We start from the raw sequence: 23,228 nt of genomic DNA, 5'->3' as shown, positions 1-23,228 counted from the left end.
GTGTGTGTGTGTGTGTGTGTCCTAATTTGTCTCCCTGTGTGGGTGAATCTGGCTGCCTCTGCAGGTAGTCGCTATCAACAGCAGCTGATTTGTGCTGAGTAACACTTTACGTTGCCTCTCTTCATTCCTCACACGATAATAAGCTGTCAGCGTGTCTCCAAGCGTCTTCACCAAATTGGGATACACCGGCTCCAACACCTCTGCAGTCATTATATACCTGAATGGACAGGCCCTGCATTAGCATAAGCAAAACTGATCATCACAAGACATGTTATTGATTTTGGACGTCCTCAGTTGTTGAGGTGCCGTGTGAAAAATTACTTTTCACCTTGGGCCGTCTGACTGTGGGCTCATTCATTAAAAAATCTGCTGAGCTGTGCAAAAATAAATAGAGCCTACTCAAAAAAATGCAATAAAATTTCATATAGATTTTCATTCATTCACAACAGGTGGTGCGCAGCTACTGTAAACAACAAGGGAGCATTGCAAAGGGTGTAAGGTGCATCTAAAAAAGGACGCACCCTCTGCTTTCTCTTCCCGAGAAACTGCCAAACATCAAGGAAGTCAAATAAACTGAAGCGTGTTTGAGCAGGTGACGTAAAACATGCTCCAGTTTATTTGGAGTAACACCGGTGATTCATTAACTTAAGTTTAGCTGTAAAAAGTCCCATTTTATGTTTCCTTTATGAACTTTATGCACACATTATTTTGCATACAGTTGCACGTCACAGGCACATTTCAATTTTTATGATTTCACCTTTAATTTAAATGTGCACACCTCTGCGCCACTCTTAATTTAGCAGACAATGGGCTTAACCAAGGAAAAAAAGGCTGATTTGCTTAATAATGCACATGTAATGCTTTTTATTTTTAATTTAGTCAAGTAAAGTAAGAGCTGGTTGCTGACTGATGTGTGTGTGTGTGTGTGTGTGTGTGTGTATAGATGAAATTATATATATATATATATATATATATATATATATATATATATATATATATTCAAGTAGAATATAACCTAATTTCTAGGCATTCTTGTCAGTTTAAGTGTATATTAATCATCAGTAGATTAATGAAATTAATTTCATACTTTTCTGTACTAACAGCGTAATATTCTGAAAAAAAAAACTCTGGGTTCATTCATGATCTGTAAGTATTATTTTTAAGTTCTTTTGTTAAAAATCATGTTTTTGCTTCATTTTTAATAGCAGTTTGATTAACTGCTTTCATCTAATTTCCATAAACTGCAATTCATTTTTTTATCTTATTATTTTTGTGTTCTTGGTTATCATTTTGTTTTCTTTTATTTGAATGGTCTGTAAAAGATTTAAAAGAGTTTAGTTTTAGAGGTAGTTATGGTACTTATGAAACACAGAACATCATTAAAGATTAAAACAGTGCAGGGGAGGGGGGCGTTTGTTTTTGTTTTTAATCTTTTGGGCTTCTGACTCAATGAAACATTTTATGTCAAGTTAATGAAAGAAAGACTTACCCTAAGAGCTCTTAGATATTAGTTCTGAAGTAATTTAAATAATTTTTTAGAACCAAACAGATGCAATCAGCAGAATTTTTTTTTCACAAAAAAGTCACATTTGAGAAAAGAAAAAAAAATAGCTTGGATCAGGCCTGGCCCCCTGTGGTTGGCAACTAAACCACATAACTAAATATAAACTATCTGTCAAACTGTGGTTGCCTAATATTCTCTGGCTGTGCATTTGTTTTAATAAATTGGTGCACCTATTTCCCATTTTCCTAACAAAATGTAAAGAAATGAGGGGTTGTCTGAGACTTTTGTGTAGCGCTTGATAGCCAACTAAACAATAAGTTCTAATTTTGTTCTAGTTTTTACTTGTAATAAAATATTGTGACATTAATTATTAGACTTTTACTTTTAGTACACAGTGTGAGTTCTTCCATTCCTGCATTGTTTTAACTTAAACTAAAGAATGGATGCAAAATGTTAAAAAAAAAGAAAAAAAGTCAAGCATAACATTTGCCTATTCAGCTAGTTTAAATAAAGACTCAAACTTAATGTGAGACAACAGCAGCCATTTATGTGATCAGTAGTTTTCTTTAGCTAAATCAGCCCCCCCACATGCACCACCAGCAGCTTTAATTACAGATTATTTTTCATTTCATTATTAATCATATATTTGGTGTTTGAATTTTTTTTAAATGGCTTTAAAATGTGATCATTAAGGGTCTGAACAGGGGAACAAGTATGTGGATTTTTTTTAAACAGTGAAAAGAATCTTTAAATTATTCCAGGATTAAACAGGTACAGAAACATGCATCAGTTACTGTTTTCTTAATACAAATTTAAAGTATTTAGCCAAAAGAAAAGAAAAGAAAAGAAAAGAAAGTCAGAAGTAGTGTAAACACAGATATGATTGGTTACTGATAAAAGTGGTGCGAGGTAATTGTAGTATTCTAATTTTCCTCTAGGGGGAGCTGAAACCCCACAGCTCACCTGTACAGACAAATTGGGACAATTAAACTTCTCACTCAGTCTATCAACTTCTTCTACTCTATTTTTTCATTCTCGTCTTTTTTTTTTTTTTTTTTTCCACAGCGATTGTACCTGCTGTTGATCAAAAAATATATTTTACAGGTCAGTGAAGTATTATATCGGTTTATTTCCGTCCGCACGTCGACGGGTGTGTTACTGTTGATGTGTGTGGACAAATGTAGGAAGTAATGTTAACCTAACTTTCCGGCCAGGACGACGCGGAGACGTAAATCCCAAGTTTCTAAACCAAGCTGCGATATACAAGAGGAACAACGACGCCGAGCTGCTGGGAAACTGTTTTTTCTTCTTCATTTAAAAGTCTTGTTAACAGTTTCTAGGCTCGCTTTTACTGGAAAATTCAGGTGAAGGTGCTTTTTATTCCTCCTTACAAGCTGTGTGATAGGAGTTAGCGCCAAACGGAGGTGCAGAGATCGTCCTCTTCTTTTGGATTTCTGCGGTATTTCGGCTTTTAAAGATTAAATGAGTGATTTTCCTCAAAAGGTGAGACTTGTTTTGGGGTTTGTTTGTTTTTTGTTTTGGCATCTCATTTCTTTCGAGCGCTTAGTGCTGTTTACCTGCGTGGATGTTTACTTGGGGGCTTTGATGGGAATGGTGGGAAATTAAGCAAACAATGTTGTTTTCTGACAAAAAAAAATGTGCGTTTCTTTTCCTGGTTTTGAATGTGTGTGCTTAAACAGTGGACGCCTGCAGAGATTTGGGGCTGTGAGTTATGCTGACACCTATCTGATCGTCAGGATGAGCACTACAGATGGACCTGCGGCCCCTGAGCATGATGAAGAGGCCCGTGTTGTGCAGATCTACCCCAGGGTGTCATATGACACAGCTGCCTACTGTCCCCTGCAGGTCAGTGTTGGGGACACTGTGGCATCGATCATCCACAACACTGTGGTCACACTGGGCCTGGACCCCAGCCAGACATACAGCCTGCTGGAGGTCAGGGAGAGCGGAGGAGAGGAGAGGCTGTTGAAGGCAGGGGACTGCCCTTTGGAGATAGTCCTGCTGTGGCCCACAGAGGCACACAGGTGGCACCCTCAGAGCAAAGGCTACTACTTTATCCTGCAGCAGCAGATCAGCAATGGTGGGAGCAAAGCACAGATCTCTAGAGCAGAGTGTGATGATCTCTGCAACCTCTCCACTTTGACTGAAGAGAGTGTTCTGGAGGTTTTACGCCAACGCTTCTACAAGCACAGAATTTACACCTATGCCAACAAGATTCTCATCGCCATCAACCCCAATAAGTTCCTGCCTGTTTACTACAACCCCATGTACGTCAAAATGTATCAGAACCAGCCGCTGGGCAAACTCAGCCCTCATATATTTGCCATAGCAGACGTGGCTTTCCGTGCTATGCTGAACAGGCAGGCTAACCAGTGTATTGTGATATCTGGTGAGAGTGGCTCAGGGAAGACTGAAAGCAGCAGTTATCTCATTCACTGCTTGACTGCACTCAGCCAGAGAACGTACTCCAGCGGACTGGAAAGGACCATCCTCGGGTCTGGGCCGGTGTTAGAGGTAGGTCACAGTGATGTAAAGTAGCTGAAACCACTGATATCAGAAAAGTTGGAGCAGTCCAGACCCCCAGAGAGGCAACAAGACCTCAAAGGGTTTCCCTTTTGGTGTTGTTTGTTATCTGATAGAGATCAACTCTAACTGTTTAGGCGTAGAAACACTGAAGTACACATTATTGCTTCATGAGTCACAGCCCAAAACACAAATAAGAGGCCATTTATACTGCCATAAAACAGAGAAAAGCAACCGCGAATCACTAATTAATTTTTTTTATTAAAAACATTAAACACCAAATTAAACACCAGTTCAGCAAGTTGATTGATTCTGCTTTAACTGTAAAATTTTATCACTGTCAGTATTTTCTGCTTAAAATCACTGCAAACTGAATGAACAAAACCTTTTCTTGCTTGGTGACATTAGGCTAAACCCTTTTCTGTCATGGGAAATTATCGCTGGCTGTAGGCCACTTTATATCCTATCTTAAATCTCACTGAGAACAGAGCATACTTATCTACTTATGCATTTTTCTTCTTTTACTGAAAACATATTTGCAGTATTTCCACCTGTAATCCAATTTTTTCTCTTTTTTTTTTTTTTTTTTTTTGCAACCAAGCTTGTTATTTGGGGGTTTCCAGCTTGTACTGGAAACCCCAAATACCATGCTTGTTTTGAATGGTTGACACACCTGGGCTTTGGTTGGTTTAGAGCAGAGATGTCATTTTAGTTCATGGGCCACATAACGCCCAGTCTGACGGGCCCAAAGTGGGCCACACCAGTAAAACCACTGTAACATGCACTAAAATACAGTCAAAACCTTTACCTCGGCCATGGCCAAGATCTTAAAACATTGCAACCACACGCCAGAAATCAGTTAATTCTTCCATTTTATGAGATGTAAAACAGATTAACAGCATTAGATGTCTTAATGAATGTGGGAAAACAGTTATATTTTTGAATATATGCATATATCTATAGACTACATCATTAGGCTAATTACAGTTTACAGACCACAAAAAGGCATAAAACCTTGAGAGCAATGGTGTTTTTGCTTCAAACAGGGTGGTGCAGTGGTTAGTACTGTCACCTTACAACAAGAAGTTTCCTGGTTCAAGTCTGCCACCTTTCTGTGTGGAGTCTGCTTGATCACTCATGTTTCTAGGAATTTCTTACATGTGGAGCCACTGCACTTACAATGTACCTATGGCATGGCATTAACACAGAAATATAAATCCACAATCAGTGATTCCCTGGCAACCACAAGTCTCTAGGGGAAAGTGTGTATTCTGCAACCGGTTGACAAGTGGTTGCTAGCAGTTGTAAGGTGAATTTAGTCACAAAGAGGTCCTACACCGAAAACCTCCTTACGATTGGTGTGGTTGCTAGCTGACTGAGCTGACTGCTGCGGCCACTCATAGTTTGCATGGAAGATGCCAACTTGTCTGCAAACAGTCACCAACTATTTTCCAAGCAGTGATGAAACTGTGAAGAGTTTGACGCAAAATGGAAACTAACCCATTCACCTTCAGAGTAAAAGTTGCACTTTTTAAAATGTGTTGGTTGCAGCAGTGAGGCACAACTTTTACTTTGATGGTGTACAGTCTCATTCCAGTTTGCTTTGCAATTGTTCAAGTTTCACCTTTGCTCAGAGATCAAATGAGAAATGTTTGCAGGCAAGTCAGTATGCAATCTGCTAGCAACCAAAGTAATCACCCTTGTTGCAACTGATTTAATTTGGAAACAGCCAGCAACCTCCAGCAACCACTCACCAGCTGGTTGGGGAATACATATATTTTCCCAGAGGTCGCCAGGGGGTTGCTAGCCAGTCTCTAGGCCTGTGTCAAGTTGTCAAGATCAAGAAATGCATTTAAGTTTCCATTTTAACTCCTATCTAGTAACGGTACACCAGCAATAGAAGAACATTTAAAAAAAAAAAAAAAAAACTCAAGTAAATTAATGGATTCTTTGTGATTTTCACACTTTGCAAAGCCATCCAGTGGGGCAAATTGGACCTTTTATCGAGCCAGTTCTGGCCCCTGGGCCGCATGTTTAAAACCGCTGGTTGAGAGAATACTTGATGATCTCACTGGCAGAGCAAAGCTAATCATTTGCTTCTGCTGCAGCCTGCTGAGAGTAGCATGACTCAAGTGGAAAGGCTGCTTCTGGTTTGAGTCTGACCTGTGCTGTTATGCGTTTTCTGATTGAAGAAAGTGATATTTTTTTTTCTGTTTTTGTTTTTGTATCCTTTTTTAGGCAAATCAAAAACAGAAAGTTGCAAATAATGAAACTACTCCCTTGTAATTGCACTTACTGCCATCAAAACCTCAGCTTAATCAGGAATGACCACAAAAAAGCTCAGCTTTAAAGGATGTTGCTGCAATGATTTATTTGTGAAAAGCTTTGAAGAGCCATTTAATACATTTTTCATTTGAATAGGACAACAAATGAGCAGCACTGTTTGTTTGTTTGTTTGTTTGTTTGTGATTTGTAATACACTAGTCTTTGTTTTGCAAAATGTCTTTCATATAGGGATTTACATGTAACTCAAACAATTTCCCAAATGGGAAGGCACCAGAAAGTAAAACAGTGTCTGCTGGCTGGGAATTCCCACTTTTTTAACCCACAGCTGTAGTTTCACTGCAGTTTTTGTTGGTTCTGTCACACCAGAGTTGTGCTGCAGTAGCCGTGTAAATGAATAATAGCATATTTCCCCCTTGCTTTCTGTTTCATTTGCCTGTTGCACAATTGCACCATACTTTTAAGAGACAGCAGACATGAAACTAGGCCAAATGATTTTACTCTTTTAAACTTATCAAAGTATGTGTTTTATTTGCTTAAGGACTGAGAGCAGGTCACTGAGTTGGAGGGAGGCCTCCACTTAAATCTCTTACAGGTACCAAAATATGTAGAAACACTTGGTTTGAGTTCATGTATACATGCTTTATCTCTTTAGCAGTACAGCAACTAACCTCTTACACAAAGGCTATAAGCCCACTTTGTTTCTGATGATACACACACATACCCACATGCAAATAGAATCCAGAGGGACAGCTTTTCATTGGACAGTTACTAAATATGGATTCTTCTTTACTCTGAACAAGTCAAGCAAGTTTCTTCTTGAAACAGTTTACCACCTTTGTAGTGTTCTGTGCTGTTTTCCCAAAAGCCTTCTGGGGAATCACAGATTTCGCTTGAGGAAAGAGAGTGGCGTTTATCTGTTGTTTTTTATTATTTTTTTAACTGGGAAGATTTACTTAAGTCTGAGATGTCACGCCACAGTTTTTAACCAGAGAAGGCCTGGTTACTGCAGGAAAAGAGCACTGTTGCTATAGTAATCAGGATCAGTTGATGTTAATCTGTTATATGGGCTTCTTACTGTTGTGTACTTAAGCTGCTGGGATTTCCTTGTGTTCATGAGTCACACTTCAAGACTTGTTCTTTTTTGTCTAAAATCTGAAAAACTTGGGGCTTCTGTTCTCTGTCTTGTAACAATAAATGTTATCTCACTTGTTGTCTGCACCTAGTGGAAAGTACACATAGCTCTGGTCTCGGCTATTCATGTCAGATTCTTTATCTTTGCATCAGGAAAATAATCTGCAGTCATTAGTCAGTAGGTGATGAAACCTTGCACTGATCAGAAATGGTGAATGACAGATTAGTTAGCTATTCATGATCAAGAACATAATCACTGAGTTCCACGGGGGAATGCGCAGGGCGTTGTCTTGAAGGGAACTCCACGGAGAGAACAGAAACAAGAACTTGTCAAAACAGGCTCGGGCAGGTCTGAGCAAAATATCTCTCGCCATATCCCTCTGTTCTCTCACAAAGGCACTCTTTCAATCCATGACCATGGATCATGGATTTTCACAAGTCTACATATCAAGGGAGATTACAGATTATTTGAAGCTGTTCTCTATCCCATTTCTGCTTAAGTATTCCACAGTCCATTTGGCAGGGGTTGCATTACTTAATTTGATTTGCAAGTCAGCAACTGCAACATTTAGGTGTTCACTGGTAAATATGAACAAGGCCAGCCATTGCTAGCGTGGGAATTGTGGCCGATTCAAGAAGAGAAGGTAAATCTGAGGGGCCTCAAGAGAGTTTAGATGATGTGCTCAATGTATTTTACATGATGTACACATCTGTCTGTGTGGGGGTTATTGGTCCATGAACTCCTTCTAGATCATCGGGAGCTGAGCAAACAAACTTGGCACACAGGAACATCTTAGACCCCTTGAAGGTTTTTATGTAAATCAGATATTATGTCAAGTTGCCTACAACCACCTAGCAACAGGCTAAAATGACCTGCTCTTAGCATTTATAGCAATGTATAAAAGCACCATGCAATTTTTATATCACAACAGTAACATCTCCTTTGTATCTGCAAAAACTGATTCATGCATGTCTAGCAACAGGCTAAATGACCCATTTTTAGCATATAAACAACATCTGCCACTCGGTTTTATTTTAGTCAGTGTGATTAAGTCTAGAAGTTTGCCAACAACATGAACAGCCCAAATAGTACTGTAGCATGAGCATGCACTTAGTCAAATAAAAACATTAGTGTTTTTGACATAATAAAAGTCATATTTAATTCAATGTTGACAACAGTCATAAACTGTTTGCTCATGGGTTGGAGTTCCACAAAACTGAATGAAAGAAAAATTAGCCAGTGCAAAATGTTTGTTTTTTTAAAATCATTATTATTACCAACTTGTATTATGCTTGTATGTCGAGTGTAAACTGTTAATCCTCACATTTGCAGTTCATCAGTGTGAAAAATAGTTGTCCATTATGTCTTTATTCACTTCTGGTATTTCCGACTGTGGTAACTGTTCATTGTGGTAATTCATAGTAATCAACCTGAATCTACCTGAATTAGTACCTTTAATATCTTTATATCTGTAAAGGAGCAGCTTCTTTTTTCTGCATACCAGGAGTTCTCAATGCTTTGACAATTGAGTGCACATTTAGAAAGCCAGTGTATAATTGAGGAAGGATGAGGAAGAATGCTTAGTATTTGTTATGTTCAGAGATTTGTGGTTTAAGGTGAGAACTGTCATTTTTGTACTGCCTTTTAATCACTAGTGATCACTTTACACCACCTGTATTTGTCAGTGTTATGATAGAAAATGCTCCCTGTGTTCAAGGGATCAGGTCCCTAAACTGAGTTTTTCTTCCGTATACCACATACCAACTTTTTTTCTCTCCACATGCCTATCACCACCACCACCACCATTTCATCCACCAGCATGCTTTAGACATCTTTGTTCTTTATGTGAAATTGGCTTTCCCTTTTAAATTTCATACTAATCACTGATTTTTGAGAATACCTCAAAATTTACAGAAGTGCACTTGTGTGCAATGTGATCAGATCAGTACCGTGTGCATGTGTGGCTCACTGTCAGAACCGTTGCTCTGATCTGTTAGTACACGACAATCAGCCGAGCCAATGTTGGAATGAAGTAGTACAACTGTATCATCAGAGCAGGGGTGTCAGACTCACTTTAGTTTGTGTGCCTCAGGCGCCGCACACTTATCTAAATTTGGCTCGATTAGAAAAAACATTGTATCACTACCCATTTAAAAAAAAAAAAAAAACACCTTCATGTAAGTAAGTAATTGAAGTCAAGTAATTCCTGAAAACATCGCCCAGTTACAATACAGATGAACAGCCTGAGATTTCTAAGAAAAAACAAGGTACAGTGCCCATGTTTACCACACATTCACTTTATTGTTATTAAAATGAAATGCCACTGTCATCAATTCAAAAAAAAAAAGAAAAGAAAATCCTGTGACACAGACACTTGGCTTTTACCGTGTTACTTGGAAGTGGTATAGTAGACCATGAATAATGCCTTTGTCTTTAAGACTGTCAAACTGACTATAGATCTCTGACCTTGCTGAAATGAATGGTTTGAAAAGTCTTTCTTTGTCTCTCTCATGTCATGATCCATTCAGTGAAAAGCCCCAATATTCTGGCCTCCTTTTAGTAAACATTTATACTTTGCGAGGGGGCCAGATTGGAACTCTTGCCAGGCACAGTCCATATGTTTGACACCCCTGCTTTAGACGCTGGCCTGGATCAGTGAGCAGCAGCTAATAACGGCTTGTATTTCTTTGTCACTTATCTGTGACTTTTAATAGCAGGAGTCTGTTACAGTATTGTGTATAAATACATCATGTCAGAGAAGAAGCATGCTTACAGCTATGAGAGCGGTCATAAAATTTGCTCTAGGGCTGGAAATAAATATTAGTTTAATTTGTAATAATATGAAACTGTTAAAGACGGGTATAGGAACCAGCTGATGTTGGTGAAACAGGATGAATTTAAAAGGGTGAATTAATCAGTTCTTAGGATAGCTTTCAGTTTTGGATAAACTGTTGTAAGATTGAGCAACAGCAGGCAGAAAATGCCAGCTGTCAAAGAAGGAACTGGGACTTAAATGACAGTAAATCTCCTCTTTTTATTAACACATGAGCAGAACATGACTTCAGTGAGCTCCTGTTTTTAATGCTCATGCCCATTTAATCATGCCTTTAATAGAGGTGAATCTCAAAATGACTGAATTGTAACCTGCTGTTAGTGACAACTCTGAGCCAAACAGGTCAGATATTTGCAGAAAAAAAAAATTATTTTTTTTAAATGAAGGTGTATATTTGCTTTTTAACTACTCCATTGTATATTTGTATATTTTTAATCCTGCCCACTTTTATTTTATGTACTGTATTGCATCATTTGGATGCCAGTGTCTGTGGAAACCAAGCCTACAAATTTGTCTGTTTGTTCTAGTAAAAACTGATGTTCCTCATGTTTTAAACAGGCCTTTGGCAATGCCAAGACTACAAAGAATAACAACTCCAGTCGCTTTGGGAAGTTCATCCAACTCAACTACCTGGAAAGTGGCGTCATCAGAGGGTAAACTTGTATTGGTTTTTTGTTTTGTTTTTTTCACAGACCAACTCTACTCAATTAGTGTCTCTTCAAAGTTAACTGTGTTAATATATTTGTTTCAGTGCAGTTTTTCTTCCAGTGTCATAATAAGACAATGCAGAAAACGACTGTAGCTTAATGGGTTTTGTTGACATTCCCTTCCTTTGTGTCTTTTGTAGGGCGGTTGTTGAGAAGTACCTCCTGGAAAAATGCCGCCTTGTGACCAGAGATAAGAGTGAGAGGTATAATTAAGACTCAAACAGAATACAAGATTAAAATAATTCTTGGAAATAAATCTGATCTGTCACCAGTTTGTATATGAATCCTCGTCCCTAAAAAAAAAAAAAAAAAAAAAATACAGAGGAGGCTCAGTGTAACTCAACCATAGTGCAGTAAAGCATTCAGTCAATAAGAAAGTTGAAGTGAAAATTGCATATACTTCTGTGACTTCTGTCATGCAGGAACTTTCATGTGTTCTACTATCTGCTGATGGGCGCATCCACAGACGAGCGAGAAGAGTTTTACCTCCTAAAGCCGCAGGATTATCTCTACCTCAAGCAGGTACCTTTGATCCACAGGGTTTACAGCAGCAGTGAAAGAGAAAGTGGAGACTAGTGCAGTGTTTTTCAACCTTTTTTGAGCCAAGGTACATTTTTTTAATTGAAAAAATCATGAGGCACGCCACCAGCCAAAAATGTTAACAAATTATACTCTGTAGCCTATATTAATAATATAGTCATTCTTATCAAAGTGTCTTGAATAGGAATTAAATAAACACAAAAAAGAACTTTATCATATAATATATATCTTCTTTCAAATAAAAAGTGCACTTAACATGTCCACTTCAAAAAGACAGCTTTAACATAACAAATGCCACAACAATGTGGTCTTATAGCAGAAAACTTAAGTGTTTTGCAAACTCTAATTTTGCCCAAAAGCATTCTGTTATCAGGAATACAGAAATATAGCGCTTATTCTGATAGAGCAATAATATTTGGGAAAGATGTCACTGTTCCACACTGAGAAATATGAAGAGTTGCATGTACAAAATGTCAATCTCAGTGTATTTTACTCTCTCAATGTGAAACCTGTGCCTGTTTGGATGAACACAGAGCTGATATCCTGGCACGAATTGAAGACAGACACACACAAAGCTCTTCCTCAGCAGCTCTCAGTCTCTCTCTCCTTTAGTTATTACGGTAATTCAAAGTTCCTTTGATCAGCCACCTCAGGCTCTGTGCTAACCAGCTGTTCAGCTAGTAGGGGCAGGTAAGGGGTGCTTTAGTGGCGATCGCCCGCAGTATAGGGTTACAAATATGTATCCTGTGTGTGCGTTTCAGATGGCTCTCATGTTGCAAAACTACCGCTGCAAACTGTCGGTCTGGGCATTCAACCGGTGCTTTGCATGCCTCCAGTTTCTTGCTGTGGGGGTTTTAAAAATGGCACGCTTGATTCTGGTGAAGGAGTCGCTCTCATGCCTCCGGTAGTGACCACACTCCCTGGCCAATCAGTGGCAGGCTGTCCTCCGCGTCACATTTTTTTATGGCCTCGGATCGCAACTCCTGGCCTCGAGGGCCGGTGTCCTGCATGTTTTAGATGTGTTCCTGAGCCAACACACCTGAATCACATATAGAAGTCATTAGCAGGACTCTGGAGAACTTGACTGCATACTGAGGAGGTAATTCAGCCATTTGATTCAGGTGTGTTGGATCAGGGACACATCTAAAACCTGCAGGACACCGGCCCTCGAGGCCTGGAATTGCCCACCCCTGGCTTAGAACCTCGGGTGAGTGAGTACGGGAAAACACAGGTCGACTCAACACAGGTCGACTCAACTCCCTGCGATTTGTGGCGAGTCGTTCCGTATGGAAAAGCGGCTTAATTCGCTTGTCTCTATGTACAATGCAATTCGCTACCTGCTGCTATCTAGTCTAGTGATGTAGTAGTGATACTGCTACAGCACAGACACTCAGGGCATATTAGGTGAAATTGGATAATTTCCCACGGCACACTAGTGTGCCTCAGCACAGTGGTTGAAAACCACTGGTTTAATGTGATGACTGAACTTGCACTAAGTTTGTGGTGGGTCAGATTTCAAGATTGTTTAAAATCCAATCTCACATCAGTGTTGGTGAAATTCTGTTCATGGAAACATGTTGCTTTGTTTCCAGTGAATTTATGCAGTGATGAGGCTGTTGAGAACAACAGCTGATCCCTTTAGTGAGACACTTGGCATTACTAAGCTGATCTTTGTTATACTTTATTTTTTAGAAAAAGGGCAGCTTTTTAAGGCAAATCCAGACTTTTGTCTTCTCAAAATAAACTCCATATCCCTGAAGGCATCTGTGTTTGTTGTGCTCAATATTAAACCACAGAACAAATTTGAATGTTTCATGCTAAACTAATAAATGTTTGTAACTGAAACTGCTATATGGCACATTCCATGTAAAAATCAACCTGTGTCTCCTACCTGACTGCTGCAGAAACTGCTGATATTTCGGGTACAACAACTTTGGTTATTTCACAAAGTTTACCTTCATATTATGATTTTGTTGTTTGCTGGAGTTACACGCCCTGGAAGTACTTGTTGGGTGTTCTCCAGCATTTTTGTGTCCCTTCTTAAGTACATGGAGATATGGAGAAAACAAACACCACTGTTTGTATTCATTTCACAGTTACAAATGTTAAAATAGGATCATATAAAATAAAAAATAAAACTGAGAATGCATTTCCTGAAGAAACTGCAGTGTGAATGCTGACAGCTGAATGGTTTGAGTGGAATTGTTTAAATTGTTGAAACGTTAAGTCACAGGATGATTGTTTAGTTTGTCAAACCTACTGTCAGGCAACCACTAATATATCAGAGAAAAGAAAATCTATTATTCTATATAGTTTTGGGAATTTTATTAATTCCACTGTAATCAAGCAGAATAGAATGAATGGATGACACTGTATTCGCTGCTTTTATTGTGATTTTTTTTAATTTTTTATTATTGCTATAAGTTATTACAGCAGTTTTCATATTTTATAAAGGCCGATATCTACAACTCTCAACAATTCACAACAGTTACAATGCAAGGTAACCTTGCATTGTAACTGTTGTTGTGAATATGAGAGAGAAACCCCAACAATCACATGGACCCCCTGTGAGCAAGCACTTGGTGACAGTGGGAAGGAAAAACTCCCTTTAGCAGGAAGAAACCTCCAGCAGAACCAGGCTCAGGGAGGGGCAGTCATCTGCTGTGACTGGTTGGGGGTAAAATTGACATATATTCATATTTGTATATATGTACATTTTACATAATGGATATTGGCATCTGTTGTAAGCCCATCCTTCAAATTGAGTGAGGCGCATACGGTGGAACAAGAGCATAATTCTCTTCCTTGAATCTGATGGAAAGCCTGTTCCCTTAGGCACCTGTTTGTTGGCACAAATGGGAGGAAGGGTGGTGAATTGTGTCCCAGTCTGACGAGGTGGTGGAACAGGAAGGCAATCATTTCTTGAATCTAATGGAAAGCCTGTTCCTTTTGGAACCCTTTTCTTGGAACATATGGGCGGACGATTGGAGATTTGTGTGGTACTTCTAATTATCTCTGAGTGGAGCCACCCGCCTGAGTGATGCAGTAGTTGGCCGCATATAATTAGGTTCCTTTCCTGCAGTTTTATGCTGCAGGCCACTCACGGATGGTTTCACCTTTTTCTTTGATGAAGCCTGATTTCCGTTTATTAACCTGAGCTTTGCAGCTCTCTCCTCCTTCTCCTTAGCTGTTCTTTCACGAAGCTCTTTAACCAAGTTCCGTTCCCTGATTGCTCTCTCATCAGCTCGCGCTTCCCGTGCAGCAGCCCGGTTCACTGACACCATTTCAGCTTTTAGCTGTCGCTCTTTTACTTTTGCCATAGTGTCAGTCACGGATGGTTTCACCTGTTTCTTTGATGAAGCCTGACGTCCTCCACAGTGAGGATCTGCCAAAATTGGCATCTTAGGTGAAATTACACTCCTCGTTACTATCTTAGCAACTCGCTCTTTCGGTGCTGCTGTAGACACACGGTTGATTGACGCAATTTCAGCTTTTAGCTGTCGCTCTTTTACTCGATCCGTAGCGCGAGTCACGGATGGTTTCACCTGTTTGTTTGATGAAGCCTGGCTTTCTCCACTTTGAGAAAACCTGGTTAAAGCCGTAAGTCCTTGCTTTAACCGAGCATCTAAGTTCGCCTCCTCCTCTTCCTCCTCCTCCTCCTCCTCGAACACCTTCAACCTGAGTCTTAAAGCTCGCGTTCTATACACGTTCGACTCCTTAAGTTTTATCTGACGAGCTAGCTCTGTCCGTGCTTCTGTTATTTTTCTACTATTCATTGACAAAAATTCAGCTTCTAGCCGCTTTTTCTTCCATGGCGCCATACAGAGATTCGTGGATGTGTCCAGTTCGTCTGAAGCCCGTTTGTTACTTCCGCTGTACGGTTTTATACTTCCGGTTACCCAAAGTTAGAGCCAGAGTTAATGACAAAATTCGGTTACTTTGTGCTGTAACTGGCGGCTTTATTAGTTGGAACATGAGCTCGGATTCAACTTGTGCTGTTGTCGGTTGTCACTACATCAGTCTGTACATTTTTTTCAAATAATTTTATTCTGTAAATTCGTTCTTTTTCCCCCAAATTATACTACCCAGTTGCACATCCTATTACTGTATTTTTTTCCTTATGATTTAAGTTTTCCTTTAATGTACAGCCTCTTATTTTTTTTACGTTATTTTATTTATAGTGTGACACTACAGCATACAGCCTACACTATGGTGGACCAGAGGTGTTAGGTCAAATACAAAAGCCGCAACACAAATACAACTGACACTATGAACCAGTTAATTTGCAGCATGGGATTGTTTGTCTTGGGAGCATGAACTCTGAAGCTATTAGCATAACTTGTTCTTCAAATAGCCATTTAGATGACTGGGGGATCAGTGTAACATGTGCTATATTTGATGTTATCAATTTGGTAAAACAAGTGGTATATGATTTATAGAAACAGACTCACAGAGATCTGAAATGTCTCTGCAGTTGAGTGAAGCATGTCAAAGCAGCTGCTAGTGAATAAACAGATTCCAATTTCTGTTTTTATTTTTAGTAGCTTTCATATTTTAATGACGTCATGGTTTAAGTAGTGCTACCAGATATGATTCACAGCTATTCCTTCCAATGGTCACGAATTGGGAATTTCGTATATCATGTGTCACCAACACACCACCACACACCTTTCCAGGAATTTGCGTGTATTGGTGGCATCGTCTCAGACAATTGTGATACACCTGTCTTACAGGAATTGATTAGCACATGGTTAGCGCCTCCATGAAGCAGCAGCAATGGATTGTAATTTTATCTGACTCAGTCCCAATGCAAGTGCAGCAGCTAGTGTGTATACACCTGCCACTTGTCCCATCTGACAATTCATTCATTCAAAAGACTCAATCACTGTTGAAGTCTTCTCTCATTGTACGTGTTGTTCAGTGTTAGCTTCAAGTCCAACATGATCACCTAGTTTCACTCATGAAAACATGCCAGTGCAAATATGCAGCGTCATCCACTGCAGCGTAGGCACCACGGGGCTGCATGATCTACCTGCTCAGGCACAAAATATGTATATAAAGAAAGCATGTCATCTCAGTCAGGTGCACCATGATTTATTAACAGTGTTACACAAACTTGTATGTTTGGTTTAATTCTGTATTCCTGATTTTGCATGGACTTGCATTCTGCAGCTGTGGGAAGTAAATTACAGATGTTAATGGATGTTGCTTCACAAACTGTTTCAGTCAAATATATGTCTGTACCAATATGATCTGCATTCATAAACATCTATATCTTTTCTGCATGTTCTACAGGAAGACCTCCTTTTAGATGATGAGGAGCAACTTAAGCAAGCATACAAAAGGCTTCAGCAAGCTATGGAGATGGTTGGCTTCCTGCCCTCCACTAAGAAACGGTATCTATGGTTATGATAATGATCAAAATAACTCAAATGTAATTGGTTTGAGTAAAAGTATTCCGTGTAGCTGTGTATATTGGAAAAGTTTTCTTTTTACCTAAGATTTTTCATTATGGACACAACAGCACATTCATTATATACGTTTGTAGCATTTATTTCTGATTTTTAGTAGTAGTTTTACTCATCTAACAACACTGCGGGTACACAGCGTGTGTGATTTAACTGAACACTATCGAAGAGTTTCTGTTTTCTACAGTGATGTCAGTAACAGGTCAGAGCTTGTCAAGTCAAACAGGAGAAAAATGCTGCAACTATTTCCAAAAGCACCTGGTAGCTGCAGAAGAAGGCATTCACATAAAAGCAAAGAGCCACATACAGCAAGTATTTGAAAAGGAGGAGTAAAGTTTAAAGGGAAAAACTTAAAATTAATCATAAAGGGCTTCATGGATTGCATTCTGATGGACTCTTTTCCTTACGTTTATGTGAGGAGAAATTCACTTAATATAATAATATCAACTATCAAGAGCATTGGGTGTCCTCAGAGGCAACACTGAAATGTTTACAGCAATGAAGCAATGTTTAGCCATCACATTAACTTTGACATACATTCACAATTTTAAACCGTAATAGTGGCGTGACACTGACTATTGACCTAGATGGAGAGGTTAGATATGACATGATATTTTAAATCTTTATATGGTGCATTTCTAAGAATCATAGTTTCTAAGTTATAATGTTTTTTTTTTTTTAATTTTCAATTTCTGACCAAATAAATCATTAAGTTGCCCTTTAAGACATTGGGGGATGTAAGCCAAATTTTAATGGATTATGAACATGATCCCGCTCTACACGCCTACAATGGTTTTTCAGAATTCAGTCAAAACTTTTTGAGCTATCATTTCGACAGACAGAATGACACACAAATGCTACCAGAAGCATAACCTCCTTGGTGGAGGTAATAATATATGAAAGTGACACTTTTATATGTGGTTGGGTTATGCTTTTGTCTGGCTGCATATTGTTATTGTTGACTGTACTAGAGGAGCTTTGCATGATTCACAGTTCAAAATAATCTTATCATATTGGGCCTTGTTGCAGCCCTCAGTTGTCTGCAAAATGACATTTTAAACTCCTCTGCCGTTAAGCTAATTCTCTGATTGGCTGCATCTCGAAAACACATTGTCTGAGCACCAAACATTTTGTTTCTGAGGATCTATGATGGGGTCTGCTGAGATAACCATATTAAGATTATTGGTGAAATCATATTGAGCCAAGATTAAGTTTAGATTAAGATTAAATCTATCTGTAACAGAGTATTAAGAGCAGTCTGAAGCCTGAGCTTTTGACTCGCAGTGATTACCTGCACATTGACCTCATTACTTGGAACATCCAACACTGGAACAGTGTGTAAATGACAGAAAATGAGGGAACACATAATAGGTCCCACTTTAAGTAAATCTCTGTTCTAATAAAAACACAGCCAATAAAATTGAGTTTTGGCATTTCTAAAATAAATTACTGAGGGGTTATTCTTTTGTTTTCTCAAACCAGACTCACTTTACTCTTGTATCTGCTACATATTGTAAGATATTTAAACAAAGGATTAGTCATATTTATTGTAAAATGTCAAACTAGCCCTCCAGTCTGGGGCCTGTGTGGAGTTTGCATGTTCTCTCCAGGTACTCCAGCTTTTTTTTCCCAACTATAATTGTGTATGTTTCAACTGTGCAGAATATTTTCCATCCTCTCTGCCATCCTGTACTTGGGCAATGTCACATTCACTCCGCCAGCAGACAATTCATGCCTGGAGGTTGGACCTCCTGAAGTCTTGGCTACACTGTCACACCTGTTGAAGGTTTGGTCATAAACATAAACATTCATCACTGCTGCATTCATAATGGTTACTTGAAAAGTACAGTTAAGTTCTTGTATTATGCTAGTTGAATAAAATCCTTCTGGCTCAGATGAGAACGCAGTGTACACAAAAAGTGTGGTTAGTAAATAAACACATTAGTCTGTCTGGTTGTAATTTTAGTGGCATAAATCATTTGCAGAGTATTGAAGAAATGTCTCAACAGTTATGCATTTCTTTTTATTTACAGGTAAAAGAGGAGCCGCTGGTAAATACTTTGACCAAGAGAAAAGTGATGACTGCCAATTTCACCTTAGTTCAACAGTACACACTAGAAGAGGTAAAAAGTTTAAATACAATTTTTTTTTTTTTTGCAATCTTTGTACATTCCTATTTCCTAATTATTAATTGCATATAAAAGATGGATGTCGTGAAGCCTCGAGCTCACCATTTTCACCGTCGCCATGAAGCGATGGTTGAATCTGAGAAGAAACCAAGGGAAGCTCGACACTCAGTGGCTAGAAAGTTGTAAAAAAAAAAATGCCCTGCTTTACCCTCCATTCTCACTCTGATGGGTACCGTGATTTACAAAATGAACAAAATTAAACTCATCAAGAAAGTTTTTGCTAAAGTCGTAGGTTCTCCCATAGACCTTTAGAGAACTGAGACCCAGCACTTCAGCATTCAGTTTATTTCAGTTTCATTTATTTAGCGCTAGTCAGGCACTTATGTTGCAAGGGGAAGATTCTGCAATATTAGAGAGGTGATGATGAGTAAGCACTTGCTGTGACGTAATGGCAAGAGCCAGGATTAGGGAGGAGCAGCCATCTAGGTGAGAGGTAAGAGAAGGGGAAAACAAGCTAAAGACATGCAGAGGTGGCATATCAGGAGAGAAAGAAGGGCTCACATTTCAGACCCAAACGTTATGTCCATCTTTTACAAACAGTACTAGGCCAAAGCTTGAAATTGTAATATTAAGTGCAGATCTGGGGTATTCCTGTGCTTTCAGGCCATCGCAATGCGGGACTCTATGGCCAAATCTTTGTACAGTGCTCTGTTCGACTGGATCGTCCTTCACATCAACCATGCAACCATGAATAAACGAGACATTGAGGAGTCCATCCCAGTGAGTCGCATGATTCAAATCAAAGATGCTGCAGGGGAAGTTGCAGTGTGCTAACATTTTTCTGACACACTGAAGTGGGACTGTGCAGTTAATTTAATGTAAATTTAAATGAGATTTTATAAAGGTAGAATTTAAATTAAATTAAATTTTACCCCTCATTCTGTTTATCTTTTTTTAAATTTATTTTATTTTTTTATTTTAAGCATACACTTTTTTTGGTTTTTCCTCTCCCTAAAAGTCCAAATTCATACTCTGCCCAGTTGTTTCCTTCAGTTCAAAGTTATTTAGGTTTAGGAAGTAAAGTCTGGATTTGCTATTTTGTTTTTAGCTTTTGTCCATCGGTGTCCTGGATATGTTTGGGTTTGAAAACCTCCAGACAAACAGTTTTGAGCAGCTGTGCATCAACTACTCCAATGAGACACTGCAGTATTACATCAACCAGAACATCTTCAGGCATGAGCAAGTAGGTTTATTTATACAAATTTACAGTTTTATCATTATGAAATTGACACACTGGACATTTTATGTGTCTCATGTACTTAACTAACATTTACTGAAAATATGTTATCTAAATTCACAGCATTTCACTCAGAAATATGTCATGTTTTACATCATAAAGTCAGTTATCAAAGTCCTTCAATGGCTACATTTTTTTTCAGTTTTTTTATTGTCATTTTGCTTTATTTTCAAATCAAATTAAAGAATCTCAACCACTCAGACAACATACTACGTTTACTATATTTAGTGATTAGTTGTAACTGATTACATAAGCAGCGCCTGTAGAATGATTCATGTTAACACCTGACATGACTGCATAATTGCATGATTTACTTAAATTCCAGGAAGAGTTTGTGTCAGAGGGGATCACCTGGCAAAACATAAGCTTCACTGACAACAGCGGCTGCCTTCAGTTGATCAGCAAGAAGTCAGTCGGACTCTTCGACCTGCTGGATAAGGAGAGCAGGTAAGTGAAGCAGTGTCATTGTAGTTCTGTATTTTTCATTAGTTTTTATATGTATTTTAATTTAAATTTGTTGTTTTTAATTTGCTTTAGTCTCCATAGTTGGTTTGCTTGTTTTGGGTGTTTTGTCTTTTTTATTGTATAAAAATATTTACTTTTTCGCATTTTTTTTTGTTCTACTTTAGTTTATTTTGTAAGTACAAAATCTTGTTTCAATTAGATTTTTTTTTTTAATCAAGCCAAAATTTTATTTTATTTTATTTTGACTAAAATTTAGGTTTAGTTTATCACACTTAGTTGTAGGTTAACATTTAGTTTTTGTTAATGTTGGTATTTCTGTAAAAGAAACAAGACATTTACAAAATGATTTAATAATTGCTTAATGTAGTTAAAATGGAAAATTTGGATTAATCTTTAGCGTTTATCAAGAATTCTAACTTCTATGAGGGCTAATGGGTACCCGTAGGCTTGTTCTGTTAGCAGAAAAGTTAACGTCTGCATCATTTCCATTTCCACGTCCTTTGCTACCAAAAATATACTGAAATATAACTGCTGCGTTTTCACTGATTAAAATGGAGTTTAATTAAATTTCAGTTTTGTTTTTCAGGGCTATAACATTTCACAACAGGAATAGTTGACTCAGTTCATGATTCAGAAACATGTGTCAGACTTGCTGAGTAAATGTGCCTAGTCTTTTGTTTCTAAATATAATTATATTGCGCAATAAAACACCAGTTAAAATGGTTTGATGTGTAATTTCTCTTGCTGTTGCTTTATTATCTGGTCTTACTTTGGTCAGTGTTATGTTTATTCCCATATATCATGTTGAATTGTTTTCTTTCTCTCTGTGTATCTTCAGCCTCGCTAATGCCACAGACAAAACCCTGTTGAACAAGATAAAGCAGCAGCATCAGGACAACCCATACTTAATACCATCTCCAGATACAGAGCCCACCTTTGTGATTAAACACTTTGCTGGGAGAGTTAAATATCACATCAAGGTGGAGTGAAATTCCTTTTTTTTTTTTTTTTTTTTTTTTTTTGCGCGCTCTTACTCTCCATCACCCACCCTGGTCCTTGTGACATGTCGTGGCTTTGCAGTAACCTTGTCAGATAAGCAAGTGTGGGGAAAAAAGCAGAAAATCTATGCAAGCAAGTAAATGATTAATTCCCTCCACAAAGAAAACTGTGGAAGTATTGTTAGATTTTAGTTTCGGACACAGGTAAATACTGTGAATACTAACAAACTGCGTATTGCAGGGTACTGATCATGATTTTTCTTATTCATTAGGACTTCAGAAAGAAAAACACAGAGCACATGCGACCCGATGTCATATCACTTCTGCGCAGCAGTGAGCGCTCCTTTGTGCATCACTTGGTTGCATCCAGCCCAGAAGCACAGTTCAGATGGGGTGTCCTCCGAGCAGCCATCCGCATCTTCACAGTATTCAAGAACATGTCACGGCAGCGGAAAGAATTAAGTAGGTAGTCAGTTATTTTAAAAAAAAAAAAAAAAAAAAAAAAGTGAATTGCTTTACAGGACAACATTGTTAATTTTGTTTATTTGTTTTTTTTTGTTTTGGGGTTTTTTTTTTTCCCCCTGAATGAGTTTTACAGCCTTTATCCGGACAATCTAGCTTCTTTATCCTTTGAGTGAAATTTTTTTTTTTTTTTTTTTTTAATTATATGCAACTAACTTGCTTTACTGTCACCACAGTGGCTACAAGACGAAGCTCCCGCAAGTCTCTCAAAGAAATACTTAAGCTCCGTAGTTCTGTGACTCAACTGTCCAGGTAAATATAATACACAGGTGCATGAATAGCACATTTAGAGTTGCAGTCATGCTGCAGAATGAATCAGAGACAAATGAGACAAATGAGTACCCAGATGGTACTGGATGATGAACATCTAGAGTGGTAAAGGCTTTGCACAATCATGCAACTTAAAAAAATAAGAACTTGTTCTGTACTGATGAAATTAGAGGTTCTCTGTTTCTTGCAGTTCCAGCATGACTCTGGAATTCTCTTTTGATCGCTCTGATGAATGTCCTCTTGAAGTATTTGAGGACATTTTTGCCAATTTTGAGCAGAAAAGGTAAGCAGGCTTTTGGTTAAACAGTCTGACTTGTTGTATAAAATGTGACATTTTTTTTTAATAGGGTCTCATTTTGTCTGGCTTTCCTACAGGAAAAGTAGAAGCGGTCGACAGAAGCAGCTCATTCCAAAGGTAAAGTGTTATTAAATTTTAGTTCATCTGTTCTTGATCAAAAATCTGTCACTTTGTTTTAAGAGTCAGGAAGCTCACGGTCATATTTATGTTTTTTCAAACAGAATCTCATCGATTT

At 38.4% G+C, this 23,228-nt stretch overlaps 1 pseudogene; it reads left to right on the top strand.

Annotated features, from left to right (window-relative positions):
• Positions 1-2,680: 2,680 nt before the first annotated feature.
• Positions 2,681-23,228, top strand: part of LOC115795892 (unconventional myosin-IXb-like) — a 54,740-nt pseudogene continuing 34,192 nt past the window's right edge.

Source organism: Archocentrus centrarchus, chromosome 17 (genome assembly GCF_007364275.1).
Source record: "Archocentrus centrarchus isolate MPI-CPG fArcCen1 chromosome 17, fArcCen1, whole genome shotgun sequence".
Taxonomy (NCBI): domain Eukaryota; kingdom Metazoa; phylum Chordata; class Actinopteri; order Cichliformes; family Cichlidae; genus Archocentrus; species Archocentrus centrarchus.
This window is presented reverse-complemented; position numbering and strand designations above follow the sequence as displayed.